This window comes from Schistocerca cancellata, chromosome 3, assembly GCF_023864275.1.
Source record: "Schistocerca cancellata isolate TAMUIC-IGC-003103 chromosome 3, iqSchCanc2.1, whole genome shotgun sequence".
In the NCBI taxonomy this organism is placed as follows: domain Eukaryota; kingdom Metazoa; phylum Arthropoda; class Insecta; order Orthoptera; family Acrididae; genus Schistocerca; species Schistocerca cancellata.
This window is the reverse complement of record NC_064628.1, coordinates 234340630-234353000: the sequence shown is the minus strand read 5'-3', so window position 1 is coordinate 234353000 and position 12371 is coordinate 234340630.

Here is a 12371-nt window from a genome sequence, read left to right as displayed (position 1 = left end):
GGACCAATGCATAGCATTTCCACCATTGTTATTGCTGATGCGTGGGTTGGTGCATTTTCTTGGTGAAAGAGCACTTTTTTTAATGCCAACCTTGTTCTTTTTCAGCCAATGCAAGTTTCAAACAATCCAACAATGAAACATAACAGGGTCTGATTCTGCTTTTTTCCAAGTGTGGATGAAAATCCTTACCAGCTGACAAAATGGTCTTTGCCTTCTTCAGTATACTTTCATGAGCCTTTGTCCATTGTTTTAACTGCTGTTTTGACCCTGGTGAATGGTGGATGCAGTTTCAGTCTACAGTCACAAATCAGTGCAAAAAGTCTCGTGGATTATGACTAGACAGCACCAGACATTGCATTAAAATGTTGTGTCAGATGGTCTTTTGGTCGATTGGGAGCAATCATGACACCATCCTCACACACAGCTCCTTCAAAGCTAATCTCAATGCAGGATGTTATGCACTCACTCAGTTGAGACACCTATAGTCTCAACAATCTCACAATTTTTATATGGCAGTCTAGTTTTACCATGTCATGGATTTTGTCTAAGGTTTCCTCTGTGGTGGCCTCAACTGAACAGCTGCAGCATGCTTCATCTTCAGTGATTGTCTGATCACATTTGAATTCATTAATCCAAAAGTACATGGACTTCAATGACAGTGCGGAGTCTGCAAGAACTTCTTTCAGTTCTGTTTTGATTCATGTGGCACTCATCTCTTGAAATAAAAATGTTTAATAACAGGACGAATCTCAATTTTCCCCATTTTCGGTTGCAGCCAACACAATGACCAATTCAAACAGTGTCGGCAATGAACTTGTGTGCTGTCCATTGTTCCATTGTTGAAATTCTTTACATGGTCTTTGGAATAATCAAGCTTACTCATCTTGAATGTGCAACAAAAATGTTCCAGTCATTCATGAAAATTTACCAGACTTATCAAATCACCCTCATATAACAACCAAAAGTGTGTGGAAGAAAGGTATCAATGTTGGGTATGTCAAATTGATATTTTGGATAGATGGGCAACACTGCAGCACATCACTTGTTAATACCGGGCAGTATTTGACTGACTGACTTTTATTTGGTCCCATTTTATTACATTGTGTACAGAGTGTGTATCTCCAATTTATTATTCCTGTTCTACATGGACAGGCTATCTACTCATCATACTTTGGATTACCTCTAGCTTAATTTCCTTGTCTTGTTTATTATATAGATTTTTGGCTCAGATGAAAAGAAATATGACATGTAATTTTCTATTCTGTCCTTCAGACTTCAGATGCTCAGCCTTACCTCTGTACTAGGAATATCGTCTCTTAAGGGATCTTTTTAAGTTAAAAACGTCATTTTAGCTCAGTCTTTCATTGTTTGTTGCTGATTGGTCAGTGTTTTAGTATTTTATTACAGGTACAGGTATGACTTCATAAAATTTCAATGGTCATTCCCACAGCTTTCTTTTTTTTTAAGTTTGTCCACAGTTCCATAGATCTGCTGAAATGAAATGTAGGCAGTCTGTATTCCATATAGTTCTCTCCATCATAGGAAACTGAGAACCCAAATAGATAAAACTGTTCACTTGTGAATGACTTTGCTAATTACCATCTTTGACCTAAATGAATGTTTGGCTTTGAAAACTTCACATTTAAGTATTTTCACAGATATTTTAAATTATGTTTTCCTGTAGTTATTTGAGAAGATTGCTAGTTTTACGCAGACTGACTTCAATTTTTTTAAAAGATAACTTGACTGCCACCTAATAAAATAGTATTTACACTAAGCTCTTTGACTGGTTTGAATTACCTTTCGATGAATTGCTGTGCAATACAAATATCTACATCTATGCTCTGCAAACCATCATGAGGTGCTTGGCAAAGAGTATGTCACAATGTACCATTTATTAGGGCTTCTTCCTGTTACATTCGTCTGTGGAGCACAGGAAGAATAATTGTTTGAATGCCTTGTGTATGCAGAAACTAGTCTAATCTTAACCTCTTGATCCCTATGTGAGTGATACATAGGAGGTTGTAGTAAATTCCTAGAATCATCATTCAAAGTCAGTTCTTGATACTTTCTCAGAATAGTTTACATCTGTCTTCAAGGGTCTTACAGTTCAGTTTCTTCAGTATCTCTGGGCAACTCCCCCACAGATTAGAAAAAACCTGTGACTACTCATACTGCCATTCTCTGTATATGTTCAATATCCTCTGTTCATCCTGCTTGTGTGTGTCCCACATGCTTGAGCAATAATCTAGAACCAATCTCACGAGTAATTTGTGACCAATCTCCTTTGTTGACTGTTTGTACTTCCCCAGTATTCTACCAATAAACAAAAGTCTACCACCCACTTTACCCAAACTGAGAGTATGTGACCATCCCATTTCATATCCCTACGGAGAGCTATACCCAGGTATTAGTGGGAGTTGGCCAATTCCAACAGTGACTCATTGGCATTATAGTCATAGGATACTACATTTTCTTGTGTAGTGCATTTGCATTTCTGAATAATTGGAGCAAGTTGCCAGTCTTTGCACCACTTCAAAGTTTCATCAAGATCTGACTGAATATTTATACAGTTTCTTTCAAATAGTGCTTCATTATAGAGAACTGCATCATTTTCTGCAAAAAAGACTGAGGTTACTATTAATATTGTCTGCAAGGTCATTGATACACAACATGAACAGCAAGGATGCCAACACACTATCCTGAGGCACACCAGAAGTTACTTCTACATCTGACGATGACTATACATCCAGATAACATGCTGCATCCTCCCTACAAAAAACTCCTCATTCCAGTCACAAATTTCACTTGATACCCTGTATGATCATACTTTTGATGGTAAGTGTAGGTGTGGTACCATGTCAAATGCTTCTTGGAAATCAAGAAATACTGTATCTACCTGCCTGCCTTTATCCAAAGCTCTCAGCATGTCATGTGAGAAAAATGCAAGTTGGGTTTCATGTGATCAATGTTTTCAGAATCCATGCTGGTTGGCAGTGAGGAGGTCACTGTCTTCAAGATACCTCATTGTGTTTGAGCTCAGAATATGTTCTAACATTCTAAAACAAATTGATATCAAAGATGTTGAACAGTAGTTTTGTGGATCACTTTCGCTACCATTCTTGTAATTGCGTGTGACCAGCACATTTTTCCAAGAACTGGGTGTGTTTTTTTTGTTCAAGATACCTACAGTAGATTATAGTTAGAAGAGGGGCTAACTCAGTCACAAATTCGGTATAGAATTTGATAGGGATTCCACCAGGACCTGGAGCTTTGTTCAATATTAACAATTTCAGCTGTTTCTCAACACCACTGACACTACACTTATTTCATTCATCTTTTCAGTAGTACAAGGATTAAATTGGGCAATTCTCCTGGGTTTTCCTTTTGTAGAGGGACATTTCAAAGTGGAGTTAAGCATCTCCACTTTTGCTTTGTGACCCTCAATTTCAGTTCTTCTCTCATTCACTAGGGTCTGGACACTAACTTTGCTACCACTAATGGCCTTTAAATATGCTACCTGACAAGCAGCCTCTAATGTGTAGTGCTCAGCTGGTCCATTTAGGAGGACCTACGGTTCTCAACTGTACAGTACAAAACTAGCAAGTCACAGCCTAGCTGGTCACAGGACCTTTGAAGTCTCTTGTTCAATCCTTCCACTCAACTCAGAACCAAAGAGCCACAATCAGGTCTGGGGACAATGCTGCAAATTGTGAACTTCGTTGACAGTCCATGCACAAGGCTGCTCTTCTCAACCTTCTCTGCCAGTCGCTGGAATGACCCAAGTATGACCTTGGAAGCCCAGACAATAGGCATTACTCGTTCCCATGGCATCACAATCTGCAGTTGGTTGCACCCTATTCCCTCAACAAGTCTCTTCAGCACGCTGTATTAGGCTCCCAGGCATACACACTGAGTGCACCTGTTGTCCTTTCCTGACCCTTGCTGCCATTTCCCTAAGGTGTACCATCATTCGCCGAGTGTTTGAGCTGCCACTGACTAATAGACCCCTTACCTTTTGTGTTTGCCTCCTCTTGACACAGGACAAAACACGTGAAGTGAATCCCACTGGCACAAAACAATGCAGAAGTTAGTAAACAATCATTCCTCATTCTTTTATTTATTATTTATTTCTTCGAATATTACAAACATACATTGTGCCACTTTTCAAAAAAATAATGCAAGATTTCACTTATAGGGACTATACACAGTCCAGTCACATTAATGTGACCACTGCCTATGTTTGACATCAGTGTGCAATAACCAGTCGCAATGCAGGTGGCAGCACTAGCAGTGGAATCTGCATGCCAGTACTGCAACTTGACATCCACTGAGTGGTGACAGGTGGCCTTTTCTGATGAATCATGTTTGATGCTCTATCAGACAATAGTCATTGCCAAGTATGGCATAAAATTCTAACACTTCCTTGGATGACAAGAGACAGTGCTGTGTTGGGTTGCATGACCCACATGTCTCTTCCAGTTGACTCATACATTGTGCGTGCAGCCAATCCTCTTCTTTGGGTCATCTGCTACGCCACTCTCACTGTTTAATTCTTCTCCGAAGACTGTATCCAATTAAAGGGAATAATATTAACCAAATCTCTATTCTTGACATACATCATGTACTCGTAGAACATTTTCAGTTCAAAAACAATATATTTTCAGCTCTCATCCCCAAAGTAACAGTTATTCTGTACAAGCTCCAGCAAGCCAACTGGTTCCAAGATAAATGTCAGAATCGACAAAACACCCATACAATTACATACATGCTGCCTCATGCAGAGCCAAGATATGAAGTAAGAGTCTCTATACAATACACGCTTCATCTGCTTCTGTAACAATCCTCATGACACCACAGAACATGGAACATTATACAAACGCTCTTTGACTTTTTGATATAAATTCCAAGTCTCTGCTGGTAATTTCGGGGCCACTCATCTGACACAGCTCCTGGCTTCTCGTTGACAGCTGTCCCTCCTGCACACACAAATATGTGTGGTGCAGTAAAAAGGCTCTCTCACCCTCATCATTAAAATATCGGGTGTTCGAGATGGTGCAGAGCCAAGTGTTTCTAGAACTTACCCTGAAATTCTCGAAGCACTGCAAAATGTGAAAGCAAACACTCTGCAAACAGGAGGGAGAGTTATGATCTGGGAAATGCTTTCAAGGTGGTCAATGGGTGATCTCAACATTATGAAAGTTGCAATGGATCAACACATGTATGGATCTTTCCTTGAGGACCATGTCCACCCTTACATGCAGTTTGCTTTTCCTTATCATCCTGTCAGGTAAGTCTCCCCTGACCTGCAGTTCTGGATGACTTCCTCAAAATCTACCCCTTTTCCTAGACCTCTCCAATCCTTTTCCTTCACTCCTCTTCCTTCCCCTTCAACCCTTCCTTGTGAAGAAGGAGCCACTGGCTCCGAAAGCTTACTGATTGTAACCTCCTTCTGTGTGTGTTCTGCCGCCGCTCAGTGAGTAGATTTTTTATCTAGCCAATTACATTATTTTGCCAAAAATTGATTGTTTTCAATGTTATATTAGCCTGCATGCAATTTTTTTTCCTCGGCACAATGGTGTCTACCAGCAGGACAAAGCAACATGTCACACACTCACAGTGTACATGTGAGGTTCAAAGAGCACCAGAATGAGTTAACTGTGCTCTCCTGACCACCAAACTAGCTGGATTTAAATCAAATCGAGAGTCTGTGGGACCACAACTGTATTGATTGGGCTGTTTGTACCATGGATTCTCAACTGAGAAACCACATCCCCCTTGGCACCGTACAGAACCTCACTAACTCTCTTCCTGCATGTCTCACAGTGGTCTGTGCTGCAAAAGATGGTTACTCAGGTTTTTGACAGGTGGTCATCTTAATGTTACTAGAAAGTGTGTATGGTCAAACAATGGTAAAGTTATAGATAAAAATTGCAAAATAGAAAGTAAAATAATTGTTGTGTTATAGCTCTAGCTCACACTTGTGTATAAAACAAGCAAGAACAAGAAGAGCCCTGGTACTAAGATAACAGTATAGACATTCAGTTCCTTTCACAATAAATAAAAGGGTTTGTTGTTAATTTGAACATGTGGTGGAGGTCTCGGCATATCCCTGAACTATGGAAAAACTGTTAATTCATCCCATACTGAAAAGGGGTGACTGCTATAACTACACTGGTGGCACCTCAATGCATCCCACAAAATACATGCTAAAACACTATTAGGAGTAATTAAAATATTATCAGAATCCCTACTTAGTGATGGAAAGCATGAGGTGAAGAGAGGGTCTCATACAGATTGCATATTCATTACAATGTAAACATACAGTGTACAACCTGGAAGCATATACATTTTGTTTATTGCTTCCTGATTTTTGAGAGAGCTATAGAAGGTAAAAACAGTGGTGAAGACAGAGACAGGAATATATGCAAACAAATAACTGAGAACATTGGGTGCAAGTGCTACTCTGAGATGAAGAGGTTGGCACAGGAAGAAATTTACTCTGATAGTCAGAAAATAACTGAAATACAGGAAATCATAAAACAATGAGGATGCTCAGACCATATGACAGAAACAATAGACAGCTGTAGAAACATAAAAAAGTGTGTGTTAGCGAATGATCCCCAGAGAAAACTACAGTACATAATTGGATATCTGGTTACTAGTGTTATTCTACCTATGACATTAACATTACTGCATTTCAGTTCATAGTGTAACATAAAAATTAGTATTGTGAGGAATAAAAGTTCACAGTAATGGGGCTCATCTGAAAAATGGAGAAAAACATTTCCAGTTGACAGATATTGACAAAAAAATGTGGGTACTACACCAACAAACAATATTTTGCAGTTAGACAACTTCCTACATTCTGATACTTTACATCTGGAGATATTTTTATGTCTGTATGTGAGGGTAGTATAGAGAACACCAAACCCAATTTTTAATATTACATGAGAAAAACAGTATTTTAAACAACGGAACAACATAAAGTAGGATAGATTGCTACTCACTCATTGAGGAGGTTTTCAGTGGCAGACAGACACATTGAAATAAGACTACTTGATATTATCAGCTATTGGAGTAAGTCCTTCATCAGATGTAGATAAAACACACACAAAATCTCATATGCATAACTCACAAGCTCATGGCCACTGCATCTCTAGACATTAGGGCCTATGTCTTCCCTATGTGGTGAGTAGCTATCTAGACAATATTTTAAAATTTAGTAGGTGATACTTGAAAGACACTGAGGTAATATTCAAGTACAGCAGGATTTAAATTATACCATCCAGATCTCCTGATTTATGTTTTGAACAGTTTCTCTAAGTCATTCCAAGCAAATCTACACAGCATTTCTTTTGGTAAGACCAGAGCTGATTCTCTCACATATATTTCTTCAATTGGGCCAGTTCTTTGCCTCTAATCCTAATGATGATAAAATTTTAAATCAAAACCTTCCTCTCTGTATTTCTTTACTGCATTATTATTTTTAACACAGTCCCTGTCCCCTTGATGTGTATTTGATATATAGTAGCTTCTATACTGTTACACTATTGCTAATCAGATTTTCTGTCAGGAAATAGTTATTTTGGGTTGTCAGCATGAAGTGAAATAGAAGTTCATAGCTGGCCAATCAGAATACCACTCGGTAATTGCAACTATATCTGGTTCATTCACCTATGGGCATCATTGCCAGGGGAAGGGGGTGGGGGGAGGTGATGTGTCCCTCCCAATAGCAGCAGTTTCAATATTTTGAGTCTCAGTTGATGAAAAATGACACCATTGAATGAACTTATCCAAGATTAACTAATTGCACATACTAAAATCTCTTGTACAGTAAGAATTAATGGTGTTGTGTTTTTAAATGTATTTTCAGTGTCTGAAAAGCAAACTAAATAATATTGTGTATGATGGGCTATTTATTTACATTTCCAATGAAAATCAACCAGTGTTTAGTTTGAATCAACTATTCAATTTGAAATATTTACCAAGGTCATTTAGGACATGTACAAACTAATCATGCACACACTGCCAATAAATTTAAATTTTAATATTATACAAGTTTTTTATACTCAATAATTGCAAAATATGTTTTAATCCAGGCTAAAATTGGCACACTTTAAGAGTTTTAAGTGCCATTGAAATATATGGTCTGAGGCATCAAAAATTCTCCAAAAAGTAGTTTTAGGTACTAATTTTTTCAACTTTTAACAAGGGGTCCATCCATTTAGATCCCATTGTGATGTAACACTACATATTGAGTCATCTCCCCCCCCCCCCCTTCAAATAATTTAGTGCTAGTGATGCCAGTGCATTCATTATCACAAAACAGACTTCACAGAACTTCTGTTGTTCATAAAATGGGAAGTCTGTCTTCCATCATAAATTTTCCCTTTTAGGTATACTGATGTCTTGATTCTGGATGCCTAGTGAAGAATCAAAATGTCATTCATATTTACACATACCTGTAAACATTTAAATGTGATTTTTGTCTTTATTAAATAACAAAATAGCTGTAATGTATTCTTGTATATGAACTGAATCTTGCTTGTTTAAATATGCATAACTTCAGCAGTACTGGAGAGTTTGTCCCTGATGCACTTTGCAGTTTTTCACTTGGGTTATTGTAAATTCTGGTATTTAATCCATCTGATTTTTGTACACTATCAATTTGTAAATTGTGATATAACACAACAAACATTTACAAGCAACAGCTTGGCTTCAGACTGATGCAGCTACACTATCACCAAGAACTACATACCTTTAAAAAATGCATGACATCCTACCTACTGCAAAACTGTTTTTATTCAACCACTCAGTATCTCTAGCATGAAAACATGCAATTCATAACTTTAACTCTAGAAAAAGGTTATAAATGTATAGCATGTACTCAAATTTGTAACTATTCTTTACATGGATCAATTTGTTACACTAACTTACATGTCATTTATTTGCAAATTGTAAAACAAACAGATAAAAAGTTTTCCTGTCTAATATCTTGTGTATGATTTATGTTCAGAAAGAAAGATTTATATAGACAAATAAATAATTAAATGTTTATTCTGTGTTGTCTTCGAGAAAAATAGGAGCTTGTAACCGGTCAAGTTCGAAATGTATAGTGTTTTTCTGAAATGTTAAATAAAATGTGTTTATAATGAGGATCAGTAGATCATCAATGCTAATTTCTGTGTCAGGTGATTTCACACAGCACATTTCTAGTTGATAACAAGGCACTCCAACAGGCAAGTTCAGCATTCTGCGTAAGAAGAAATACAGCACTGTTTTATTGAAATATAAACCCATAAGTATAGGTTACAACTTCATCCCAGAGTTACTGTATAGATAAAAAGAAATTTCAGCATGGAGAAAAATGCTGAACCAATACATAGTAAATGAATTTAGATTAGATCACAAACTCAAAGGAGTATATATTGATTTCAGTAGTGACAAATGGTCTCATGAGTCACAACTGCAATAATTCAGTAGACAGGATGTTCAGCCATCAAAAGGAAGGAGTTAAGAGACTAGGACTATAGATTTCCTTCAGGCAAGAAAATATGGTAAAATTTTAATAGCAGACGTCAATGGAAGGACTATGAGAAGAACAAATGAGTCAAGAAATTTATTTACTTGATGAGGTTATTCAGCTAAAAGTGATATAGGATTTAAAAATTAGATTAGGTCTATTGCATGGAAAAAACTTCTATAATAAAGATTTAGTGAAAACAAGGATGGGCTGATGGGCAGATGTGATTACGATCTGATGACAAATAGAACATATAATAATGTTAGAATGATGAGGCAGTTGTTCTGCACACAAATGTTCAAAAGGGCCACATACAGGAAGACTGAGAAAATGATATTCATAATCTTCTAAAGATATATACATATATACAGAAGATTTCAAAGACTAGAGAAAGAACTCTTACAAACTACAATGACAGGAGGGAATTCAAGCAGATGGCACAAGGCTACAAGAATTTCAAAGTGCAGCCAAAGTAAAGAAGACAGGCTCAAGAGGTACTGTTATGCTATAAAAGTCGTAAGTGCAGACGATTTAAGCACTGAATACAACACTAGATATTAACTAATGAATCACAGATGTTCAATTTAAATATTTAAGAAAGTGAAAATATAACAAAAACAGATAATCAAACAATGGAAAATTCAGGATGGAATGTAACAGTATTATGAAAAGGAAAGTTGCTACTAACCATATGGCGGAGATGCTGAGTCACAGATAGGCACAACAAAAAGACTGTCACAATATAAGCTTTTTAGCCAGCAAGGCCATGTTGGCCAAAAACTTTTATTGTGGCAGTCTTTTTGTTGAGTTTATCTGCAACTCAGCATCTCCACTACATGGTGAGTAGCAACTTTCCTTTTCATAATATTGTTACAAAAATAGATACAACATTTCTGATTATTGGACCTGTTTCTAACTCATATGTAATTACCGTGTTAAAATTCCAAAGCATCAATAGTGACAATGTCATGAAAAGGACAGATTGCTACTCACCATGTAGTGGAGATGATGAGTTGCAGACATGCACAAGGAAAAGATTGCTAAACAAGTAAGCCTTTGGCCAAAAGACATCCTTCCAAATCAGAAGTGTGGTCACACACACACACACACACACACACACACACACACACAGTCTGAATAGTATATTAGGAATGGTTTCTTGCTTGACATCTATGAACCATATCAGTAATCAAATATATATTGATTTTTGTCTCTTGATATCTTCCCCATCAGTCTCCACTGACAATACATGTGTCTGCATTAATACAGTGATATGTAAGACTAGTATCAGCAATTATACCTCAGTCACTCAATCAAATTATCAGTTTTAAATTATTGATTACCAGTTATTACTAGTTACAGTTTCTGTTAAGCTAGGTCAAAGCAATTAAATGATTATCTGTAATCTTGCTGAATATATTTGAGCAATGATATTTTGAAAATTCTCTTTTATTTAATATATCTGTCTTTATCTATGCTTTTCATATGAATGAAACTTTTGATGAACATCACACAATGCAGTAAAATGTGCAATTTCTTTTTCACATGAAGTGTTCTAACGAAGTGTTTGTTGATTAATTTACTTAATATAGCTACAGACTCTTCTATATGTGTCAGAATCTTCAGCAGCTTCACTTTCAATCAGTTACACCTTTGTAGTGAATTTTTGTCTTCAACACATTGACTGCTGCATACTTAGTGATGGATGTTTCATCACCAAGCCAGGTACACAGTGTTAGATTCTGCTGTGGCTGCCAGCATCCACACAGCAGTCTAGATGTTGATACTTCCTTCTCCTCTTTCGAAGATTTGTATATATATGGAGAAAATATATATGGAGAAAATATATATGGAGAAAATACTAGGTTGCACTTTGTTTTGGAATCCACATTCAACTGCAGGTCTCCCTATAACGGGCCAGGTATATCACAATAACGTCTAATATGACACTGTCTAATGAAGCACTACGGTGTTCAAGCCAACGTCTGGGCTGAGAACAGCTTTACTTGGGTGCTAGAACACAGACATGACATGACATGACATTTAAAACAACAGCCTAGACCTATGATAGCCTCCCCTTTATTATGCACAAGATGGTCACTAAAATTATGACCGACCACATGAAAAAACGAAAAATACTGGTTTCTAATTAGAAACGAGGCTGCCTTTAAAACTGCATACCAGTACAGACAATGTAACATTTGGAAGTCAAGAATGAAATTAGAAATAGTAACAATCAGTATGAATTACCATTTTGAGTGAGACACAGTTCTTGAGAAATTTTGACAAATTCAATGAAATCTATGCTAATATACCTAGAAAAAAATACATTATTTTCATCCTACAACTTTCATTAGCATTCAAGACAATAGGAAATTTAAAATTGAAGCAGGAATCAGCAGACATGTTTCAGTCACCAAAACTATTATTGGCAGCCCTAGTGAAAGTTACCAGATTCTTAAATTGAGAAAATTGAGCCTGTATTTGAACCACTTTAATTTTTGTTATGACACTGTTCTACCTAGTTGAGAAAACTTCAACTAATAAAAGAGCTTATCAAGTTTGAAAACAGACCTAAAAATCAATTAGTAAAGTCCGTAAACATAACTCATGAATTAGGCCTTAGGCTTGTTCTGACTGCTGTTCACTAAACAGTACAAGGAGTGACCTATGATTATGAGACATGTGATCAGCCTGTCACCAATCCTTCCAGCCACTACTGGCAGGAAGTGGATTCTCTTGGTGTGCCAGCCAACTGGACCCAGTAAAAAAAAATCAATTGTCAGACTAAAGTATAAAACACATACAGATGAAACTTCTACAAACTAAGGAAAAATGTCACAGA